Source organism: Pogona vitticeps, chromosome 2 (genome assembly GCF_051106095.1).
Source record: "Pogona vitticeps strain Pit_001003342236 chromosome 2, PviZW2.1, whole genome shotgun sequence".
Lineage (NCBI taxonomy): Eukaryota > Metazoa > Chordata > Lepidosauria > Squamata > Agamidae > Pogona > Pogona vitticeps.
Genome location: NC_135784.1, coordinates 267,759,994 through 267,785,300, shown reverse-complemented (window position 1 = coordinate 267,785,300; position 25,307 = coordinate 267,759,994). Strand labels below are relative to the sequence as shown.

At 41.5% G+C, this 25,307-nt stretch overlaps 1 protein-coding gene across 1 annotated transcript in view; it reads left to right on the top strand.

Annotated features, from left to right (window-relative positions):
• LOC144587040 (uncharacterized) overlaps positions 1-16,155 on the top strand; it is a 267,288-nt gene extending 251,133 nt beyond the window's left edge. The window contains exon 2 of the mRNA XM_078386362.1: positions 15,970-16,155. The gene's annotated coding sequence lies outside the window, so the exon portion shown is untranslated. The remainder of the gene's footprint in view (positions 1-15,969) is intronic.
• The last annotated feature ends 9,152 nt before the right edge of the window (positions 16,156-25,307 follow it).

Here is a 25,307-nt window from a genome sequence, read left to right as displayed (position 1 = left end):
TCTTCCTAGATATTTCAGGTTTCTCTTCCTCTCTTGGAATTATGCTGCACCTCAAATCAATCAATCAATCAATCAATCAGTCAGTCAGTCAATCAATCAATAAGCCCCACAAAAGCTGGATTGAACAGGGATCTGTTGAAGGAAGCACTTTATCCATTGGGCAGCCAGCAGCTATTTGCTGTTCCCTATGGTCACCCCCAAATTGTACAAATATCTCTGATTTGGACCATTTCCACATGGTATGTCTTCAGACATAGCCCTAAATTTAGATTATTCTGGACATCTGATGGGCAAATAACCTAACTTGAACTGAGAAGCAAAAAAAAAAAAGTCACTAAAATCTAAGCTAGAGCTTCTTGTCCTTTTGAGAATTATGCCACTTACGCATCCAGTGATTCAGAGTTTCAGTGGTATCACTGATCACAATTAATGGTTTAACATGAACGCACAAAATTGGGTTAATAGGCAAGAGAACAACATTTCATGTGAACGAGTCCTTAGTGATAACACCAATTACACCTTCTTATTTCTCTTCTGGTTTTTCTCAGAGCAGTTGTGTTCACATATAACTAAGCAAATAGTTGCCCAAGGAGAACAGTAGCTGCCAAATGACATGGCAAACATGATGCACCTGGAGTTTGAACATCAAGGCTAGGTGCCAAAATCCACTAGATGTGTTTTCATGCAATATTCAGCACACAGTTCTGTAGAATAGTGTTGAAATGAGATTGCTGAAGTTCATTCTCAGAGGTGACCTAAATGGCCAATCTTTGACTAAACAAAACTACTGCATGCTCTATATCCACTAAACAGAGAAGATAACATGACTGGTGTTCAACAGGTGAAGCGCTTTTGACTGGGTGAGGCTAGTATGTCCAAAGTTGTTCTGTCTTGTACGGATGTAGTTTGCACAAGGCAAATTCTAATTATGTAGTTTCTTTTGCCAGTGACTAGTATCCTATAACTACATGACATTTTTTTGCGTAACTTAATAATTGCATTATTTTAAGAAGAGATAACATCAGTCCCTCTGCAAGGCAACTAACATTTCAGTTATTTTTACTGTTATGGTGACATGGTCTCATTAAGTGGTGAAGAAAAAATATCATATGGTTCGGGTACAGACTCCCAGTGTAGCTCATTCATGCTTTGTCATAAATGGTGACAGGAAAGCTTATAAAAGTTCCTTTTTTGTCGTTCTAAAAGTTTCAGAGTTTCCACTCAGAATGGGAGGGGCAAGGGCTGTTGGCTCTTTTCTTTTCTGCCTGGTATGGGTGAGGGGAAGGGACGTGGTGGGGCTGTGGGTCAAACTGCAGAAGCCTCTGTGATACAAGGTCAGAAGACCAGCAGTCGTAAGATCAAATCCACGTGACAGAGTGAGCTCCTGTCACTTGTCCCAGCTCCTGCCAACCTAGCAGTTCAAAAGCATGTAAAAATGCAAGTCGATAAATAGGTACCACCATGGTGGGAAGGTAACAGCGTTCTGTGTCTAGTCATACTGGCCACGTGACCATGGAAACTGTCTACAGACAAACACTGGCTCTACGGCTTGGAGACGGGGATGAGCACCGCGCCCTAGAGTCGGACACGACTGGACTAAATGTCAAGGGGAACCTTTACCTTTACCTATGGTTGAGGGGACATCTGTGTTCCTTTTCCATGGAGGATGCAATCATACCAGTCATCCAATAGTAAAATAAAATATTTCAGGGTATGAATTATTATAAAGAGTGGCTAATTAGCAGATTATTAACTTAACTTCATTAACTGGGAGACTACCAAGCTAGTCTCTTCTATAAAAGTATAATAATCAGCAAAGACAATCAACCTTGTATTTGCGAAGGCTTTCACAGCCGGGATCTAATGGTTGTTGTGGGTTTTTTGGGCCCTTTGGCCGTGTTTGGAAGGTCAATCAACCTTGCTTGGTTGCTTTTGGGTAGGTTGGTTGCAAGTGGAACAAATATCTTCCCTCGCGTTATCCCGCATGGCATATGCTCATGACTGGACACAACCCATTGTGGTCTAACTGTTAAAATGCTGGGCGAAGATTCAGATCACTACTAGAACATGAAACTGATTAAGTGACCTTGCACCATTTACACTTTTTCAGCCTCACCTACTGTACCTCATAGGATTGTTCTGATAATAAAACGAGGAAGAGGAGAGCCATATGATCCATTTGAGCACACTGTAGAAAAGTGGGATATAAATATAAGAACGAATCAAATCCAAGAGTGGTGTGAAACAGAGATATGGCTCAAATGAATAAAAATTTGGGGTAGAATGCTCTTGAGCTAAGAGTTTTACCATATGATAATGCCTTGCTTTTCCTAGCTTATTTTTGTCTTTCAATGTGTCCTCTCCACTGGATGTTTTATTTGTCTGCATGACAAGAATGCTTCATTTTAAACCATAAATTGTTGGACTAGAATCTGCAGGAGTAACAGATATGTTACCTATGTCATGAAGAATGATGTTTGGTATATTTGAAATGAGATAGTATTTCCAAAATTACAATAGGGGTGTGTGTGCGTGCATGCGTGTGTGTGTGCTTTTTTTTTTAATCAGCCACTCTCCATTCAAATGTTTATGACTGTTCAGAACAACCTTTCCCACAATTCTACATATCACTGAAGGGGACTGCAGCTCTCTGACAAAGCTGTGCATGGAGATACTTCTTTCTGAAATATTTTTAGACATAAGAAAATATGTCACTATTTCCTTTTCAAAGGAAATGGTTTCAGACAGTGTGGCAGGTTTGAAAGCATAGTGCTGTGTAAGGCATGTCATGTCGAATTCCTCCCTGGTGTAATAATTCCATTAAAAGCAGGAAGATTATTATCTGAGTAAGTCAGAACCTTTGTCCATTTATCTGCTGTGTTCCTCAGTATCCCATAATATTACAGGTAAATGAATTTTAAAAAGCAGAGAGCCTCAAAGTTATGGAACATTGCCGATGTTTAGGTTCCCACATACTCTGTGAAATCTGCATTTTCCTCAAGGGTTATTTCTCCCTAGAAATTTTCCAGCACAATTACTATCCAGATTTCTTTAAAAAGATTCCCCCTGCCTTTTCTGTCAGCTAAACTCTGTTTCATACACACTTGAAACTATGTACTAATATTCAGCTATTGTACAATTTTGACAGAGATGCCTTTTCTCTAATCAGTGCTTTTTCATTCACTGATTCCCCCCCCCCCAAAAAAAACCCCACAACCCTGTTTATGTCATGGAGGATGTGAAGCTTTGAAGAGGTTGTTTTCATTCTTTTTGTTTATGACGATTTGTTAGCTCTTGACTGCAGAAATAATTCTGTTGTTTATATTAATCTTTTGTGGCAGTATTAACTTGACATCATACATGAATATAATTATTGATCATTACCAGTTGTAATTCAGTGTTAGAATTACAGATTTACATAATTGTGCTATTAAGTGTAAACTTGAACTTCATGTATGGGGTCACAAATAACTGGAGGCAATAGGAAACAGAAAATTCTGATTATATATGTCATTCATATTTTAGCACGCTGTTGCAGTTTTGATCTGTGGTAATGTAAATATATCTGTTCTATAGAGCAGCGAGATGCTAATGGCTGGAAATTATGACAATATTGATCTAGCTAATAAAATGGAATGCATTAATACAAGATAATATTTATTACCTACTTAAAAATCGCTGTACATCATCTAGTTCAAAAATATTCATTCCATCAAGGATAGAAAAGGAACATTTGCTGGCAAAGGTTTAAGTTCCCACTGAAAGACCTCCCCAACCCCACCCCCAAAAAGGGTCACAGACAGGTTCTTCTTGACTGATACAAATCAATATACCTTGTAAAAGCCAGGGTCACTGTTCACATACGGCAGAATACATTGAACCCTAACTCCAGACTGCAAGCTAGATCCAACATTCTGTTGGCGGAATATTCAGAGTCAATTACAACAGATGTGTAATGTCCTAGATACTGTTTTTACTAGGATGCAAAAATGGTTGCTATTGATGGGCGGAGAGCATGGACCTGCCCAGCTGCACTGGAATCTTATATTTTGTCAGTAGAAATCTATCACTAGACCCTGCCCGAGAGACACGGACATCTCACAGGTTCACATTCACATTTCTAGAAAACTCACTTCCTTTCCATCTCAAATATAAATAAATTCTTCAAAAATGATCTGAAATGAGGTTCTCGCTCCCTTGAATTGGCTAGAACTGAGACATGCTGAGACTGAAACCGTCTATATCAAGTTTAAGAGGCTTGATATATTTAACTAAAAATGTTGGGGGTTGAGAGAGAGAGAGAAAGAGGCATTTCTGAGCAACAGTCCCACTGTCAATTCCTGGTCACCCCCAGCCTTTCCCCCCTCCCATTTGTTGTCATTTCCTGTCCATTTCTTGAGCAAACAACAGTTGAAATGGGAAGAAGCTGCCGCTGCTTTCTTCCCCGTTTATTCTTCTTGGCTGGATGCACTGGGCAGATCTCAGAGAGGTGCATCTAATCCCCGTCAACCTTCTCCATTTGGTCTGGTGAAGCCTGACTGAGGTTTCCTCCGGAACTTTCCCTGCTCCTTTCTATGATGATCTTGGTCATTTGGAGAACTAGGCTAATACAAAATAAAACAAGGCAGTGTTTCTGTCAGGGGAAAATGTGAAATTCTATGAGGATTGGTTGAGGGGAGTTGGTAGATTTAGTCTTGAAAAGAAAAGCTTGAGGGATGATGTGATAGCTGTTTTCAAAGATCTGAAAGGTTGTGAGATGTAACAAAAACCATTGGTTTTCTGCTGCTCCAGAGGGTTCTGTCAGTGTTTGAAATATTGTATATGAGTGTAAAATAATTATTAAAGGAGTATAGAAAAAGCTGTTTTGAAAATGAAAGTGTGTTCAAAATACAATTATAGTCAATGCAACAAAAAAAGAAGTGTACCAAAACAATTAGCCAGCTCTGGCTGAGCAAGGTCAATGGATTATAAACCATCCTGAGAGTTTAATGATGTTTTTGTTATGACTTGTAAATAAGAGATGATGTATGCTATCTAACAGTTGGGACTCATAGTAGTTTTAATACCTTTGCATTACAATATCCAAGTCTTATGAATTTAGATTTTCATATCTTTGATGCTACAGTTCTATGAACATATAAATTCTGCAAAAATTATTAGCCAAAATGCATCATCAGTATAAGGACAGCATGTTAGACTGTAGATTACAGACCATTAAAGTTATATATGCAAAAACAACTATTGAAAAGGGTATTCTTAGAATTTTAAGTATTTGGGATTACAAAACCTGCAGATAAGGTATGTTTATAGTTAGAAAGGAAAACAATTGGTAAGAGTTATCAATATGTGGATATAGGTCACACGCAAACAAGGCATTCGTCACATCATCTCAACTCCACACCACTTCAGGCACAAAAGAATAATCATCATGTAACAGCAGAGCAGCATGCTTCATTTCCAAATGCCAACAATACCGAGAATCTTGGATTTTCCTCCATATATTTTAACTGGTATATTTTTAACTGGCTGGGTGAGCATGTACAATTGTATTATTTTTCCGCGAGTCTTCTTAATATGTTAAAAATCCAAATAATATATTTTACATTTAATTTTAAGAACTTCATTTTAAGAAATGTATTCTCTGTATTTTGTTTATATATTTGCCTCTTTTAGGCTACAAGCTTCATTATTTTTATATGAGTTTCTGCCTATAGCTTAAATTTTCTATTTGAATGTCTGTAACTTCTCGTCATTGTAAGACTTTTGGATGAAAATCACACATGCAACTTCTTATAAACTGCAAATGTGTATTTTTAATATTTAAGCCTATAGTTTCTTTATAGCTGTAAGGCTGTCTTCAATATATTTTGACGTGTTACTTTTTGAATTATTTTGTTCTTATGGAAAAAAGAAACAATATAGATAAATAAAGCTTGTAGGAATAGACATGCTAATGTTGCCTGGAATTATTGCAACAATGAAAACACTTATACTTTGATATTCAGATGAATTTTGATCTGACTATCTGACATTTTTTTTTTCCTTTTATTGGGATAAATGCCGCTGTGAAGAACACAGGCTTCTGATTTTTCTTGGGAGGTCTATTAGTTTCTGTAGTACTCTTGTGGGGCCTGGGGAATGTTCAGGCATTAGCCAAGCTAATCTGTTGGACCTGAATTTACAGATTCAAATTACAAGAACGATTTCCGATGACACATTGGGAAGAATTTCCCAACAGTAAGAGTGTTCAGCAGTGGAATGGGATGTCTGAGAAGGTGATAGGCTCTCTTCGATGGAGGTTTTTAAGCTGAGGTTGGAGAGGCAGTGTATCAGGAATGCTTTAGCTGTGGATTTCTGCACTAGCATAGAGTTAGACTAAATGATCATAGACTCATAGAAGAATGGAGTTGGAAGGGGCCTATAAGGCCATTGAGTCCAAAATCCCTGCTCAATGCAGGAATACAAATCAAAGGATATCTGCCAGGTGGTTATCTAAATTTTCTTGAATGCCTCCAGTGTTGGATCACCCACCAGTTCTCGAGGTAATTGCTTCCATTGCCATACTGCTCTAAAAGCTCTAAAAGCCGCCTAGAGTGGTCTATTGACTAGATAGGCGGGATATAAATAAAATAAATAAATAAATAAATGTAAAGTTTTTCCTGATATTCAGCCCAAATCTGGCTCCCTGTAACTTGAGTTCATTGTTGCATGTTTTGAATTCTGGGATGACTAACAAGAGAACGTGCCCCTCTCTGTATCACAGCCTTTCAAGTATTTGAAAACTGCTATTATATCTCCCATCAGTCATCTTTTCTCAAGGTTCAGCATGCCCAGTTCTTTCAGTCTTTCCTCATAGGGCTTGATTTCCAGCTTGGTGTACCTAGCAGCTGTACAATTCTGTGATTCTGTTGGAGCTTTCAGCTAAAGCCAATTATTGGGAAGGGTGAGGGTTGAAAAAAGGTGGCTCAGCCTAGAGACATAATCTCAAAACATTTGACTTGGAGCAGCACTTTCCAAAGGAATAGCCCTCTCCATTCAAACCTCACTTTCCACGTAATTCCCTGAGCACACTTTGTTGCTGTTCTAGTCACTGCAGTACAGCTGAAAAGTGGAGAAGGGGAGGCTGTGGATTCCCCAACTCAGCTTTCCTTCCCCTGTACTTTTTCTGCTGATTCCTATGATGCTGCCATTCCTATTTCTGTCCTAACCACTGGGACAATATGATTCTGGGCTTGGACAGTATAAATCCATTTAGGGCATCTTGTCCAACTCCACCAAAACATGGCATCAGCAAAGCAGTTGAGGATTGTAGCCAACCATTCTGGTATTTAATTAAAAGTCTTGATCAGCTAATGTATGCAGGTAGGAAATCAGGATTTCATCTATCACACATTCAGCTGAAGTTCTGAATGCAACAGCATGTCTACAAGTTATTCATGTCTAATTTATGGTGCGATCAAGAGGCCCACGTTTTGAAGGATTCTAAAGAGTTGTCTAAAGAGAATTAACATTCACACAATGTATTGAAGCACCAGTTAACATCTTCATCTGTTCATCTAGTGGTGTTGAGTAGTAGAGATTTATCTCCCACATGAACTGGACCTATGGACTAAGATAACTGTTCTCTTTGCTTCTCCAAATGCTTAGAGTCTCAGCCCCCACAACCCTTGACCATTGGCTATGCTGGTGAAGTGTACTCCTGGAAGTTGAAAACTAAAACATCTGGATGGCCAAAGCCTGCAAACAACATAATCCTCTCTTCAGAAGAAACACAATCAAGTTTTTCAAATTTGTAATTCTAGCTTTGTAGAATCTTATTTTCCAGAATTCTTAACTGTTTCTCCTTGATTTTTTTTATCTTGTTTTCACATGAAATTATTTAAATGGGCATTTAGTGACATTTACTAAAAACATTTAAAAAACTATTCCTGAAGTTCCACTCAACTGTTTCTCTTTATTTGTAAATGTGCTGACTCTGCTATTTCCCACAGATTCTTTGTATAATAATAAGGCATATAAACATGTCCCTCTGAAATTTCAAATGTTTTGCAGCCTTTCAGGCTACATCTTCATATGCAGTGCCCCTAACAACTATCAACCCCATTAATTAGGCTGAATGCCCTTGGGCACAATAGAAACTGTCCACACAATTTCTTACACATGGTTGAGCAAGCCAGGAGAACCTCCCTCCATTAGGGTCCATGAAGTTATGCTCCAAAAGGTGTTTGCCCATTGGAATAATGCACATGTGTATGTCTTGTGTCACTGGGTTACCTTCAGTATTTCTGATTTCTGGTGTACCTAAAACTTTGTGGATTTTGTGAGCAAATGGGGGTGGTCAGCAGTGCAGGTCATGAATGTTACCTTCATACCGCATACCTTGGCTTGATTACATATTTCCACTCTATACATTAGCACTTGCATATGTTATAGTGCCACCTTGATACTTCAGTCGTGGATCTACTGAGCCCAGGAGAGACACGGGCTAGCCTATTAGTTTAGGAAGCTTTCTCAGATCATCCCAGTGAAATACATGCAGCACAGAACCTATGGAATGCTTATTACTTCACAATCATGTTTTGTCTGTAACTGTACTCTGTTAGGCTGCATTCACATAACATTTAAGAAAGTAAGAGGCAATGCAACCTATGTGGCTTGAAGCAGAAAAGAGCACAAGAAACATATCTGCCCACTGGCACTGAATAATGGCTGTCTCATTCAGTCTGTGTCTCCTTAACACTGTTTCTATAGAAGGAAAGAATGCAAGAAGACCTTTTTGAAAAGTCCAAAAGTTGATATTATATATTATACCAATATAAAATTATATTATACATATGCTATGCTGTTTTATTTGAAAAAAAGAGGAAAACATATTTGGTAGCTAACCTATGAATACTAAGTTCCCTTTCCCTGGTAATGTTTGGGTGATCAGCCTAAGAATCAAGATTTTTGAATCTTGTGTAGGAAAATCTGAACATGGCCTCATGTATTTTGGGAGGCATTAACTTTAAGCTTCGAAATACACATTCTTCCTTTCAGTTGCCACACCTGCTCAAGCACTTCCTGCTCCGTTATCTTGATCTGTGCATGGGTGAGATCTTGGTTCTTAGTTATCCACTGGAATCAAGTCACTTCTCTGGGAGTCCAAGATGGGCAAATTATAATGCAGGGGTTGAAAAAATGTGTTATTGACAATTCCTCACCCATTCAGATTTTCTGAAATGCAATTTTATTATATAATAATTAAGAACTGTTGTTTTTTCTCATTAATAAAACACTTGTAAATATTCTGGGATTCTCTACCTTGCATTGCTAATTACAAATTAGAGATGAAAGCCCAAATTTAGTATCTAATATAAATTAGGGCATAAGCTGTTCCAGAATTAGACATGTTGAAAACCACCTTTCCAGCATTCTCTGCAGATTCATCAATAAACTCATGAAAGAAGATGACTTGAATCGGTAACCACCATGATTCCCACTCCTGCAGTTTTAGGGTTGCAGTACGGTAACACAAGAATATCTCAATTGAAACTATGCAGATTAGAAAGTATACTCCTTGACAAACATTGGAAATTGTGTGGAGAACAATCACATGATCTGCATGACCCACTCATAGATGTTAATGTTGCAACACTGGAAACCTGACCAAAGGGAAGCAAACAACCACAGTGTACTAGTGGCTGTGAATCAGTCCATATATAATAGTATGAGGAATATGAAAAACAAAGCACCTCAGTGAATATAATGACTAGAGATGATGAAATTTGCAGTCCAGTAAGAGCTGGAGAGCCACATATTCACCACTCCTAATTTAAGGACTTGGACAATAATAAGAACATGTTGTCAAGCATTGCAAGTACACTCAGGTATCTCCTGGGCAATGGCAGGCAGGTGGCAAACCCTTCTCTTCCAGGAGCATTGCCCTGGATCAGCACCAAACCCACCCATTTCATTGACACTGACCCCCTGGATGATGGTTGGAGTTGAGGAAAAGTTTCTGAACACCATTCAAGTTCTGACTTCTTCTGGTCAAAACTAGTCTGATTGTCTTGACATTTTAATTGGTTTTTGAGTTTGCCTTTGTTTCATGTACATCCATATTCTGAATTGTGTAACACTCTGATATGAATAAAGAAACAACAACAACAACAACAACAACAACAACAACAACAACAACAACAACAACAACAACAACAACAACAACAACATGTTGTCAAGTTGATTCTGACTTAAGGAAGTCTTTTCCAGGGTTTTCTATGAAGAAGCAGAAATGCTTTACCACTCCCTCCTGGGGGCTCTATGGGAGCAAGTGGCTTGCCCAAGAACAACACAGGCTGGCTTTTCTCCTACAAGGCTCTGTGGGGAATCAAATTCCAGACCCCTGACTCTGCAGTCAGATGCTTCATCTCACTGAGGTCTCCAGTCAGCTTGTTTGACAAACTTACTAAACTTTTATTTTTCCTCTCAAGCACTCTAGTTCCTCCCCACATCTCCTACATACCATTCATTTGATTATAATGGTGTTTATATGTTCTTTTTCCTTTTCCTATTCACATTCTTTCATTTGAACATGATAATTTTAGCCTGGTTGAATTAGTAACATTACCAACCTGACAAAAAGTGCCTTAAAATCAAAATGTCTTGGATGGGATGAGCTATATAATAGTGCCTATGAATAGCTTCTCCATCTGTTCTTGGCAGATGGGTATAACAAGTTCTCACAGTATATGACCTCTCTACATTTATACATGCTGGAGGTGAGAATATTGCGTGTTAATGTAATCTGAGCTACTCAGGAGACTGTAATGGTGGGCCAGTTGGAAAAACAGAACTCATGCAAGACACGGCTGTCCACCAACAGCAGAAAACCATACAAAACAACTGACTAGCATTCGTAATAGAGAGAGCAGCATAATAAAGGACAAAGTTACTTTTCTAAATTCTAATACATCTATAGGATTTCTTTTCACTACTCACTTCAAAGTGTAGACCCTGATGCTTAAGAAGAAACCAAGCACTCAATGGTCAAAGCAAAATGAGAAAATACTTTTAAGTTTTAAGATGTCCATCCTGGTAGCAAACAGATAATGGCAATCTATAATATACAAAATGCTTTTTAATGTTCCCACGAACACCTATAGCTACCACAAAAACACTATTTAATTTTGATGAATGATTTTTCATTCTTGCACCAGGAGTAAAATAGTCATATATGCCCAGAAGGTCACCTGTTGTCATCACATTCCATAGCTTTCATTATTTTCTCCTTTGTGTGTTAATGGTATTACAGAAGCACATTAAAAACTAGCTTTACCTACAACTTTATTAAGCACAGTACAACATATAATTGAATTAAATTCAATTACATAGTTAAAATGTAATTAAGATTAAATCACTTTAAAATCACTTAATTAAAAATAGTGACAATAATTTACCTGGAAACAATGAAAGCCAGTGTATCAGCTGAGATCTTAAAATTGGAGGCTCTTAATTGCTGAAGACCTGACTTTTTAAAAAACGGTCTTAGTCTGGTGCTGGAAGAAAAGCAGAGTGGGAGCATGTCTAACTCTCTTGGCAAGGAGTTCTAGATCCTGTGCTAGGACACCAAAAAAGCCCTCTCATGAATCCTCTTGAGTATCTGAAGGTGGCAGGACTGTGAGAAAAACCCCTCCAAGCTTGTATGCAAGAGTAGCATCTTTTAGATAATCTGGACCCAAGTCATAAAAGGATTCCTAATTCATAATAACCAACACTTTGAATTGTGCCTTTAAATGGACCAGTAGGAAGAAGATGGCTATGTGTTCCCTGTCACTGGCCCCAGTCATGAATTTCCTGTCTGCGTTTTCTCTTATTCACATCCAGACAGACATTTTTCCTACCCTGAGATTAAAATCTTCTAAGTGCAAAGCTTAGAGATACACCTGAAGCTATATAAATGTAACATATATGCTGCATCACTGTGCTTCCTGTAAAAATGTGTTGTCCCTAAATACTTCATTGATGAGATAAAATGTATTAGAAGCCACCATCTTGAATTATGCTTAGAAACCAGTAGAGCCAAACATACCTACACTATTGGTTGTTGTGGGTTTTTCAGGTTCTTTGGCCGTGTTCTGAAGGTTGTTTTTCCTGACGTTTCGCCAGTCTCTGTGGCCGGCATCTTCAGAGGACTGGAGTAGGAACTCTGTCCATGCTCTGTGGCTGTTTGTTGGATAGTTGAGTATTTATAGCTATGGGAACAGCTTTTTCCTTTGTTCAGGAGATAGGGTGATCAGCCTGTTTTTTGTTGTGATAAGGGGGGAGAGATTATCTATTACTGTGATTGATGGGTGTCATTAGCTGGTCTTTTTTGTGCAATCATCCCTGGCCCTTGTGGCTGGGTTGAGTTCGTTGACCTTTTCACATGATGTATTTTTCACTATACTACACTACACTATAGTAGTGTACCTACACTATATTGTTAGTCCATGCTATTCTTTAGAATGTTTTCTCTTAGTTTTCATCAACATTAGATAAGTTCCAGTTGACTTATATCAGACCAGCTCATGAAATATTTTTCAGACAATTAGAAAGTAGTTCAGCTTCTGTATTAGTTCAACCAACTGTGCCTTTCTGTTGAGTCCCCAGATCTCCTCCCACTTTGCACCAAATTTACTGTGTTGCTGATGTGGTTCTTCTTCAGCCCTGGTGGAACAGCATCAAGCCACAGAGGGAGGGAAGGAACGGAGGTCTCTCCCTAGTTCTCCTCTCCGTAGTAGCCCTTGGGGAAATTACAAAGGAGCCTTATGGCACAGTGGTTGTTAAACTGCAGTACTGCAGCCAGAACTCTATTCACCACCCAGCTTCAATCCTAGGTAACCAACTAAAGGTTCAGCCTTCCATCCTTCTGAGGCTGGTAAATTGAGTATCCAACTTTCTGGGGAGGCAATGTGTAGCCTGCGTAATTAAATTGTAAACAGCCCAGAGAGTGCTTTAAGCATTATGGGGACGTATATAAGCAGCACACTTTTTGTTTTACATTTTTCATGGACTATTTATACTCTTCCCTGTATCTTGTAATTTGTTGCTGCCAGATCATTTTCAGTAAGTAGGGTTGAAGGAAAGGAGATGAGTTTGGGAGATGGCTAAGTGGGAAGAGGCTGGAGGGGCAATGAAATATGAGACAAGAGCCGAAGGCTTATAAGAGTTGTCTGTTTCTTCTGAATATTATAGCACTCTAAAACACATTTTTGCATTCAGAAATTCACATTCAGTGGCACTGCTTCCCCCTCCAACTCCAAACAAGCAGAACAGCAAATGTTGCAATGTATTTTGTAGTTTTGATGGCTGTCCCAGACTCCCTCACTAAGAAGTTTCAGATTTTATTTGAAGGCAGGAAAACTTTTTCTGCAGTTTTGCCAGAAGATACAGCTCTTATCCTGATATGGAGCGTCTGAGAAATGGTAAAGCTGAAAACCATATGGTGGTGATAGCACTTGATCCACATTTCAAGAGGAAAAAATGAAACTAATCTCCCAGGGGTTGCCAGCAGATTATATAAAAGATGTTCGCATAAGCAAAACACTGTGGGTCTTTCTTCTTGCTCTTTCTATATATGGAATGAAAAATGCATGTCTAGAGGTTTTTCACCAAGCAAAATTGAAAATAGCACCCTAGCTTCAGCTGATAGAAGCCAGCATAATTTTGTTTTGCTCTGGTGATCCATTTGAGTCATGACTGTAAAATTTCATACAATATTCCAGAGTATCAGAACTCAAAAATAAATGTCACATACATAAAGTCAAAAAAAATGACATGTAGGGTACCTGGAATAATCATATCATTGTTTTTGTTGTCAGATACCCTGCATCACGGAGGTCACTGTAGGTTATTAGTGATGATATAATGTCTTGTTTGAGTCACTATATTTCTTCGGTTGCCTCTTTGATGTAAACCACCCAGAGCAGTGTCTAGCACAAATAATGGCAGTATAGACTTTTTTAAACAAATAGACAGACAGACAGACAGACAGACAGACAGGCAGGCAGGCAGGCAGGCAGGCAGGCAGGCAGGCAGGCAGGCAGGCAGGCAGGCAGACAGACAGACAGACAGACAGACAGACAGACAAACAAACAAACAAATAAATAAATAAATAAATGTATATAAGGAAGGACTCAAGGCTCAATCAGGCATTACTTGTCCAACAAATGACCAGTGCCCAACCCCCCTCTGTCATCAGCTACACATGGAAAGTGGTTTGCCTGCATAGGAGAGGTTCTTGCTTGTGGGTCATCTCTGCACCAGCAAGAATCAGGGCTGTTGCTTGTGTTCAAGAAGGCAAGGTACCCTGCCTGCTCGTGGGAAAGAACTAGGTAAATAATGCATTGGCTGCCTGAAACCCAGTTTGCACAGAAGTGGTTCCACAGAATTGCTGGATAGCTCAGTGGTTTAGGTATCTGTCTTTGGAGCCAGAGGTTGGGTGTTTGATTCCCCTCTGTACTTCCTCGACAGGGGCTGGACTTGATGATCCATAGGATCCCTTCCAGCTCTGCTGTTCTAAGATACTAAAATTAGAGCAGTGGTTCCCGAACTGTGTGCCATGATATCCCAAGGTGCCACCAAACCCAGCCAAGGACACAGCAGAATCTGCAGAAGTACTACTCAGGCAGGGCTTCCCTTCTCCTTCCCCCCGCCCTCAAAATTAGTGTATTGGGGGACCTATTGGCCAGTAGGTCAAGAGAGTCACAAGTTGAAAAGGTTTGGGAACCACTGGATTAGATAAATGAGCTACTACCCAACCTACTCAATGATGCATAGGTTGAAAACCCATCAATCCCAGTTCAGTGCTGACTTGCTCTTCTCCCACCTTGTGACTTTTCTTTTCTGGTGCTGTTTTTTTCTCCCTTTCCTGGTACTCCATGAAATCTGTTAGAAGCTCCTTTGCCTGTTTCTTTTATTCCCCTCTTCATTTCTTCCAAACAGGTCCTTTTCTTCCTCTACCCAGGTAATCATTCAGCCTGTATTAACTTCCTATGGTTAGAAGCCCCTCTCTCAGTCCCCCCCTCAATTTTATTCTTTCCTTCTGTTTATGCTCTCCCACCACATACTTCTTTCTTTCCTTCTCTCCACTTCAGTGTTCATTCTGCCTTTCTGTCTTCTAACACTCTTCTCCACCCTTTCCTGAATAATAGGTTTCCCTGCCATATTTTAATCCCCTAAATGCCAGTAGCCATATTTGCATATTCTCAGATTATTTGGTATTTGCCCAATTTGTATGATGAAGCATGAAAGACTTGACCAATATATACACACATTATAAATTTCCAGTTCAAAAAGCTCTTGGTTCAACTTTATGAATAGAAGACAGTTGGGTTTTCGGACACTACGCACAACCCAGTTGGATGACCCTTGGGCCAGTTCTCCAATTCTATTAATTGAATGCATTTTGTGCGTCCTCATTACCTCTTTTCTTACTACCTTCCCCTCTACCCACAAGTCTCGTGTCCCTTTAACATTTGCAAGCAAGGCAGATACTCAGCTTTCCCAAGAATCAGGATTCCACATAGTCTGAGATTGTACTTCAGGTAGTGAGAAGCATTTGTCAAAGCTGCAAGCGAACATTCGCAATTATGACCATTAAGAGAATAATGTTACCTAAACAAGGAGCTCTCCTCTGTTTTCCATCAATTATCTAACAATGTGCAGAACGTTTTACAACTTTGACAAAAGTTACTATTTGTGATACATTGGCAAATAAGGGACAGCATACAGCACTGATGTTACCTGTCTGTCATGGGTTTGGAGGGAAAGTTCCATCCTATGGGGAGCGGAAGGCGGGACATCAGGAGGAGGGGCTGTACTGTATATATATGTGTGGAGAAGTTAGGAGAAGCTGGAGGAAAAGCTGAGAGAAGAAGCTTGAGTGGGAGTCTGTGTGTCAGACAGGGTACTACTGTGTGTCAGTCAGTACCAACCTGATAGGTTCAGGTGTCTGTATGGTTAGCCAGAACTGATAGGTTCAGGGTCTGTGCTTCAAGTTAAGTGTTCTGTGTGAACCAAACTGTGTGTATGTATGATTGAGACTAAGCCACGTTACTGTATCTTATTCACTTGATCCTTTTATTTTTCCTGTGTGTTATTTAATAAACCTTGTTCTTTTATTTGTTAAAAATCTATCCCTGGTCTGTGTGACTTCTTATAGGGAATGGTTGGTGGCAGCTTAGTTAACGTGTGGCATATCCCAGTAGGTCTGGGTTTGTCACATTGATTGGTGTCCAGCGTGTGGGATACGACTGGTCCAGTTGTCCAGTGGTCCAGCAAAGCCTTGGCAAGTGTGCCCAGAGCAAGGGGGGTCTAGTCAGGGACAATCTGAGGCGCGTAGGTAATCTTCTAGGTGTACCTCACGGGGAGGTGCGCTAGTGGAAGAACGTGCCAACTGGGGACTAGATTAGGGAGCTCTGAGGCAGCCTGTTTTGGCGGGAAAAAAGCTGAGGCAAAACTGTAAAGTAACAGTGATTTAGCCTGCCTGCTGCGAGGCCTAGCAGAGGGGGGTAGACTCTGGCTCGCAACTGTTGCAAGTTAGTGCTGAAGAACAGCAGTAATCTATAGAAAGCTGGTTCTGAGGCAAAAGAAAAAAAAAGTGGTTGCTTTATTTTGAGGCTTGACTTTTGAAAGCACCCTGTTCTGGGGGGGGGGATTATGCCCTTGACTCGAAGCCAAATGGCAGAAATGGGTGAAGTGAAAGACCCCCAGGTTGAGCAAGGTTCTGAGGATGAATTTGGCTCAGTGCAAGGTGACAGCACGGGAGAACAGAACCCAGAACTCAGAAAATTGCTCATAGCCCAACAGCATGAACTGAGGGTGAGGGAAATGGAGGAAAGGGAAAGAGAGAAACAAAGGCAATTTGAAATAGAGAAAATGGAAAGAGAAGAAAGAATGGAGAGGGAGAGAGAGAAAATTGCTCTGGAAAAAGAAAGAATGGCGTTTGAGTTAAGAAAACTGGAACTGATGAATCAGAACAATAATAACACTAGGGATTCTGAGGGAGGCCAATTGTCTAAAGCTGACCTGAAGAAATTCCCTGTGTACCACAAGGGAGATTGTCCTGAGGTGTTCTTTTCCCTAGTGGAAAGAGCGTTTGTGGACTTCTCAGTAAGGGAAACTGAGAAGATGACCATCATGCGATCTTTAATCAGTGGCAGCCTGGCAGAAGTCTATGCAGAGATGCCACAGGAACTGATGAAAGATTTTGCAGAGTTTAAAAAACTGGTGTTTGCCAGACATGGAATAAATGCGGAACAGCTGAGGCAAAGATTCAGGTCAATCACCAAGAAACCAGAGCAGACTTTTACCCAAGTGGGGGCCCAATTGGTGAGGCTGCTAGAGAAATGGCTATCTCAGGAGGGGACAGAGACCTTTCAGCAGCTCAAAGACTTGATAGCGCTGGAACAGTTCTATTCAGTCCTGCATGGGGAACTGAAATTCCAGGTGAGGGAAAGGAAACCGAATCTGTGGCAGAAGCAGCCGAGATCGCAGATTTTATTTCCCAAATAAGAAAGCCCTTGGGTGAGGGGAAATCGATGGGGAAACCTAAAGAAACCTACAGCAAGTACTCTCAGGGACCAGGGAAAAGCCAGCAAGGGGGAGGGGCCCATGGTGAAGGGAAGCCCTCAGACATGAAACCAAGACCTCAGATTTTGGAGGGAAAACCAAAACAAGATGAGAAAGACTCAAAATATAGCAGAAAATGTTATTTCTGTCAGGGAAAGGGCCATCTAATCTCAGAGTGTGAGAAATTAAAGCAGCTAAAAGGAATTGTGCCTCAGGATTCGAGTGGAACCAAGCCAAAAGCTGTGTTCTGTGTCCAGAAAGAGCAAAGCTCCTTGTCACTGAGGGAGCCTGTTGCCATGGCTACTCAATCTGGAACAGTTACATCTGCTGATCAGGCTGAGGAAAATGGTCCTCTTGTGGAGGTCAAGCGCTGCTTGCTCGTGAGAACAGATTCTCAGTTGTTTGAAACAGCAGGGGTGGACGTAGGAATACTTGACCATCAGTATCGGGGGCTGAGGGACACTTGTTCCCAGGTGACCCTGTGCCATCCAGATATTATTCCTAGGGAATATATAATCCCAAATGAGAGCATGAAGGTGGCAGGGATTGAGGGGCAGGTGATCTCACTGCCAGTAGCGGAGGCACCTGTGAACTTTCAAGGCTGGAGGGGAGTTTGGCGGCTAGCGATTTCATCGACTCTGCCAGCAGCCGTGCTCGTGGGAAATGACCTGGCTGAACATGTGAAACGGGTGCTAGTGATTACACGTTCACAAGCCACCATGGGGACAGTTCAGGGGGGTAATGATGAGCCAGAGACGGAAGCAGAGGGGAGTTCAGAAACTGTGGTGGAAACCTTAACCACAGACAGCCGATTTGGCCAAGAGCAAAAGGCAGACGCCACTCTCCAAAAGTGTTTTGAACAGGTGACTGACGCCCAGCTAACACCTGAAACCCCAGGGAGATTTCTAGAGAAAAAGGGGATTTTGTATAGAGAGACCCTGAGGAATATCTCAAAAGGGGGAGATGGGATCCGAAGTCAGCTAGTGGTACCTGAAAAGTATCGCCCCATGATCTTACAAAGGGGGCACTCTGACATGTTTGCTGCGCACTTAGGGGTGAACGAAACACAGCAGAGAATCACACAGAATTTTTACTGGCCTGACATAGGGAAGCAGATCAGGGAGTTCTGTAGACAATGTGATGTGTGTCAAAGGCAGGGGAATAGCCGCGACAGGACCAAAGCAAAGTTGTGCCCTTTGCCTGTGATTGACACTCCGTTCAAATGTATAGGGGTGGATATTGTGGGACCTTTGCCCAAGGCCACAAAGAGGGGGAACAGGTTCATTCTCACCATTGTGGACCATGCCACGAGGTACCCTGAAGCCATTCCCTTGACTAACATTGAAACTAACACAGTGGCAGATGCCTTGGTGGGGTATATGTCCAGGATGGGATTTGCCTCAGAAATAATCACAGATTTGGGCGCATCGTTTACATCGAAGCTCATGAAACGGTTATGGCAAATCTGTGGAATTAAGCACAAGGAAACCACTGCCTATCACCCTGAAAGTAATGGGTTAACTGAGAAGTTCAATGGGACTCTAATGCGCATGATTAGGGCTTACTTGGCAGAGAATCCAAACAATTGGGACCAGAAGCTGCAATCCCTTTTGTTTGCTTATCGATCAGTGCCACAAGCCAGTACCGGGTTCAGTCCGTTTGAACTTTTATTTGGGAGAAGGGTGAAAGGGCCCCTTGATTTGATCAAACAAAATTGGGAGCAGATCACCCAGGATGACCCACAAGACGTTGTGACATACATAGACACCTTGATAAATGACCTAAAGAGAAACCTAGAGCTAGCAGCAGAGACCCTGCAAGCTCAAAAGGTTAGAAAGAAAGCTTGGGATGACCAGGAAGGCAGGGAGAGGCACTTTAACCCAGGGGAGGAAGTGCCTTGGCCTAGGCTCTGCAAAGAGAACAAACTGCAGCTGGGTAGCCCAGAAATAAAATACTTGGGTCACATAGTAGGGGGAGGAGTGATAAAACCCCTCGAGGCCAAGATAGAAGCAGTTCGTGATTGGCCCAGACCCAACACCAAGAAAAAAGTCAAATCATTTCTTGGGTTGGTGGGCTACTACAGAAAGTTCATCCCGAGGTTTAGCGAGATTGCGGCTCCGCTGACCGATCTGACGAGGAAGAAGGCTGATGACCGCATCCCGTGGACCAGCGACTGTGAGGAGGCGTTCCGGAGGTTGAAGGAGGCGCTCATCAATTATCCAGTGCTGCGTGCTCCAGACTTCGACCGGGAGTTCATCATCTACACCGATGCGTCTAACAGCGGGGTAGGAGCAGTTCTTTGCCAGGAGGATGAAAATGGTGACCAGCATCCAGTGTCCTACCTGAGTAGGAAACTCCAGAAAGGTGAGAGACATTTGGCAACCGTGGAGAAGGAGTGCCTGGCCATAGTCTACGCGATCCAGAAGGCCAAGCCTTACATCTGGGGAAGACATTTTATTCTGTGCACTGACCATTCACCATTGCAATGGTTAAAGACAATGAAAACCCACAATAGTAAACTTATGAGGTGGGCTTTAAATCTGCAAGACTATGACTTTGAAGTGAAGGTGGTCAGAGGGTCAGTGAACTGTGTTGCTGACGCCTTGTCAAGAAGACCTGAAGAATGAAGACGGCGAAAGAAACATGGACTATGTATATATTTTGATGACAAAAAGTCAAATGTGCCTGTTTATTAAACATGTTGGTTTGTATGAATAAAGGTAATTTGATGTATTGTAAATGTTTAAATGCCTAATAGAGTGTAAGTATAAGTAAGTATGGTATTGTATGTTATTATATGACTGTTTTTGTTTGTTTTGGGTCCAGGTTGTTTTTTGGTGAAAAGCACCTTAGCTTTCCCCCTACAAAACAACTTATAAAGAGGGGAGGTGTTACATACAGCACTGATGTTACCTGTCTGTCATGGGTTTGGAGGGAAAGTTCCATCCTATGGGGAGCGGAAGGCGGGACATCAGGAGGAGGGGCTGTACTGTATATATATGTGTGGAGAAGTTAGGAGAAGCTGGAGGAAAAGCTGAGAGAAGAAGCTTGAGTGGGAGTCTGTGTGTCAGACAGGGTACTACTGTGTGTCAGTCAGTACCAACCTGATAGGTTCAGGTGTCTGTATGGTTAGCCAGAACTGATAGGTTCAGGGTCTGTGCTTCAAGTTAAGTGTTCTGTGTGAACCAAACTGTGTGTATGTATGATTGAGACTAAGCCACGTTACTGTATCTTATTCACTTGATCCTTTTATTTTTCCTGTGTGTTATTTAATAAACCTTGTTCTTTTATTTGTTAAAAATCCATCCCTGGTCTGTGTGACTTCTTATAGGGAATGGTTGGTGGCAGCTTAGTTAACGTGTGGCATATCCCAGTAGGTCTGGGTTTGTCACAATGACCATTAAGAGAATAATGTTACCTAAACAAGGAGCTCTCCTCTGTTTTCCATCAATTATCTAACAATGTGCAGAACGTTTTACAACTTTGACAAAAGTTACTATTTGTGATACATTGGCAAATAAGGGACAGCCCAGAATAGGGACAGTCAGATTCACTTCCACTGACATTGTGATGTACCAGTCAATATTATCAGCCCAGGGTAGAGGTGGGGATGACTCATTATTTTGGCAAGTCGTTGTGCTTCGAGACGACTCGCCCAAAGCACTAAGTTGCCCCATGAAGCGATGAATAATGAAGTTATTCATTGATTCATGGGGAGATATTTTTTAAAAAACACCCCAACCCTACCCCCGCTGCTACCACCACTCCACTCTGCCGCCACCACACCCTCCACCTCCCCACCCCCACACCTGCCGACACCCCCTTCCTATTTAAAAGCAACAACAATTTCCTTAGCCTACTTTAAAGGAATCCATGCTGCCCTTTGCAAAGATGGCAGCTGCAGCTTCTTTACCCTAAATGAAGTTGCAACCACCATCTTTGCAAAGGGCAGCCAGTCTCCCTTTTTGCATGCCGTAGCTAGGAGGCCAGATGAAGACCTTGACAGTGGCGATTAAGGTAAGGGGGTGCTGTTGGGGGTGGGGGGCTAAGGTAGGGAGAGGAAGGGATGGGGTAGACTGTGGGGTGGCTGTGGGGTGTGTGGCTGCCTATCGGCCACCAATCAGCTGATCAGCGGCCAGTAGGCAGAATGGTTTTTTGTTTATTTTTTAATAAGAAGGATGAATAAAAATGGGTAAATATTAATCCCTTCATATTTGGGAACCCACAAATATGAAGGGATGAATATTTAATGAAGCAGCTATTTTCATCAAAAGAGCCAATCCGTTTTTATATTCATCCCCATCTCTAGCCCAGAGTTTTCCCCTCCAATCTAAAATTTTCCCTCTGTTTCTGGGGCTTCAACTTTTTTTTCTTTTTTCTTTTTTCTTTTTTTCTTTTGTCAGTGAATGCATTTGTGTATGCTCAGACACTGTGATCACTTTGGCCAATGCATAAAGTTTCAGATCTTTCTACATGGTCATTTTGTTTCAGGACAAGCCACCTAATTGGAGTAGCAGTGTGGCAGGGCAGTGGGCCCATCCAGATGGGAACCTTTTGCTGTTTCAATCCTTTCCTCCCATACCTGGTACCTTGGCCTGCTTGTTTTCCTATTCCTTTCCTAGTCTGTTTTTTTTTAAATGTTCTACTGCCATTGTGAAAGGGCAACTAAGTGAGAAAAGGAGAGGGGGGAAAGAGTGAGGCGTTAAGAGAGGGGCAAAGAAATCTTGAGCCCTCTTGAGCTCTTAAAATCTGATGTCAGACAGACACGGCTGTGAATTCACTCACTGATGAAAGACAGCAGATTTGTTTGTTTGGTTTTTTTGCAAAACAACAATGTGTTTCCCCACCTATCTTAGTATCTACATACTTTTTTCAAAAAGGAAAGCTAGAATCAAGTCACATCATGCTGTGAAAGAGTAAGAAGTAGAATTCTAGAATCCAGGTAGAACCCAGAAGCCACGGGTAATGGTGCAGCTAAAAAAATACTGTAAATAAATAAATATTAGGCAAGGTTGCTACTGTAGCTTGCACTACTTTTCTTTCTCATTTTCAAAAATTTCCTCCCACCATTTCCATCTACCTAGGTTCTCATTCAGCCCCATCCTCCTCCAGCCCACTTAATCAGACATCAAGATTTCAAATGTTTATTCACTCAGTCACTTTCTTTCCTTTTATGCACATACATACACAATGTATGCATGGAGGTAGGATTGGCCAGCTGACTGAATTACATAAAAGCAAGACTCGTGTTGTTACAGTAGTGAGAAAAGCTGAAAGTGAAGATTTAACTACTGTAGCTGGCCCACCCTATCCACAGAGTCACCTGAGTATCCATCCCAAGGTTTCTCAGTCTTGGAACTATGGGCAGAGACAGACAGACAACACAGAGACACACACAAGCTTAGTAGAGATGAATGTGAAGCTGTGGGAGTCCACAGAAGGACCAGGACCTTCAACATATCCCTGCAAACTACTTTAAACAGTCTTTTGCTGTCCTCAGATTCATGTCTCAAGGAGTTGCATAAGAAGCACTCGCCATCCACAGCCATCTCTAAGCAGGTTCAATCCAACGTAAACTTTGGAGCAATGCATCGGAGAGGCTTTTAAAATCATATGCCAGCTTTAATCCATGTGCCCATGCTTCTGTTTTGTTTTGTTTTAAACAAGAGAGTTTAAAACATGTTTCAGACTCTGACTTATTACTGCTCATTTTTTCTTTGCAGAGACAAAAGGGGCTGCCCTTGATGTTCTTCAGGAAGCTGTAGCTAGAACTGCTCATTTTAAAGAATATTTACATGGCTTTCCTCAGAAATTCAGCAGCATTCAAAAACCTTTAAAAGACCCCTTGCTGGCATGTTTCAAAACCATATTCCCAGTTCGCCATGACGTTTGGCATTGTGGTTTGCAATCAGATTTCTGCTGCAGCAGGGATGTGGCAGATTTGGGGGGGGGGCTGAATTAGCCTACAGAACTGTAGATGCTGTCCACCCTGATGTATGGGGTGGAATTGTCACTGGACCATTGAAGAAGGAAGTATGCAATCTAAGGCCTAGCTCCATCATCTGAGTCAGTAGGCATTCTGTTTCTTTCCCCCAATGTACAAGTTTCTGAGGCAAAAGGCATTAGCAGTTTTTTTTTTTTTTTTTTTTTTGGCTATATGAAAGAGATGTTTCGATGGAGAAATGAAAATCCAGCCATTTTCCTCCATCCCTAGTTTTGGGAAACAGATCCATGTCTCAACAGATGGATAACAGGTATCAAGTATAAGAATGGGAGGTGAGTTCCCTGGAGCAAGGGCACCTGCAATTTAAGTAAATCACCATCATACTCCAAATGAAAGAAACAATTTTCCACAAACTTGTTCAAATCAGATGTTCACCCTTATCAGATTCCATTTGTCCTGTATTGCACAAGTCATATTTAATATGATCTCAGCTTAAGTACACTGCCATTATATCTTGAGATCATACAAAGCCCTAGACTTTGCTTCAGAAATTAATGGAACACCTACTGACCTCTCATACTCAATAATATAAATTAATCTTGTTGTTGTGACTGAAATTCCTGCTGACCATCATTATTATTTCTCTTTCTGCTTCTTTTGCTTCTTATCCTGCGGCATACATACACATTTATATGGTTCCAGTCCAGCCACCAATAGTTAGATGTATCTATACATTTTATACAAGAGACACTTGCATTTTCTATTTATCTGCAGCCCAGCGTCTGCAGCTTGCTTAGCAAGCTTTTGCATGTGTGCCATATTCCATGCCTTCCCAGTCCACACACAATTATTGTGGCATTTGGGGATTCATGCAAGATATAATGTAATTGATATTACTATGTGTATAGAAGAATAGCACCGAAGAGATGATGCAAAGAGAAATCAAAGATTGCAACTAGAGATGGAGACAACTCACCATATTGGTGAGTCATCCTGCTTCGTGAGTCATCAGCTTTTGATGACTCACGAATCACAAAGTTGCCCCCATGAAGCAATGAATAACGAATATATTAGTCAATTTGTGGGGAGTTGTTTAAAAAAAAAACTCCCCCCGCTGCCACCGCCACCCCACCACCACCACACTGCCACCGCCACCCCACCACCACCACACTGCCACCGCCACCCCACCACCACCACACTGCCACCGCCACCCCACCACCACCACACTGCCACCACCCCTCCTCCACTCCCCCACCCCCGCTGACACCCCTTTACTGTAATCATTGCCACTGCTGCCGAGGTCTCCATCAGGCCTCCGCAGCCATGTTGTGTAAAAAGGGAAGCTGGCTGCCCTTTGCAAAGATGGCAGCTACAGCTTCCCTACCCTAAATGAAGCTGCAGCCCCCATCTTTGCAAAGGGTAGCCAGTTTTCCTTTTTAACACACCATGGCTGCAGCGGTGGTGACAATTATGATAAGGGGGTGTTGGCAGGGGTGGGGTGCTAAGATAGGGAGAGAAAGGGGTGGGGGTAGGTTGTGGAGGTGGATGGCTGTGGGGGTGGGTGTCTGTGGGGGTGGGTGGCTGTCTCTTGGCCCGCCGATCAGCTGATTGGTGGCCAGTAGGGAGAATGGTTTTGTCTTTTTTTTAATTATGAAGGGACAAATAAAATGGGGAAACGGTCATCCCTTCGTATTCGTGGGGGTCTCTGGAACTCACGAATATGAAGGGATGAATCTGAAGGGATCAGCAATTTTCCATGAATGATGTGATT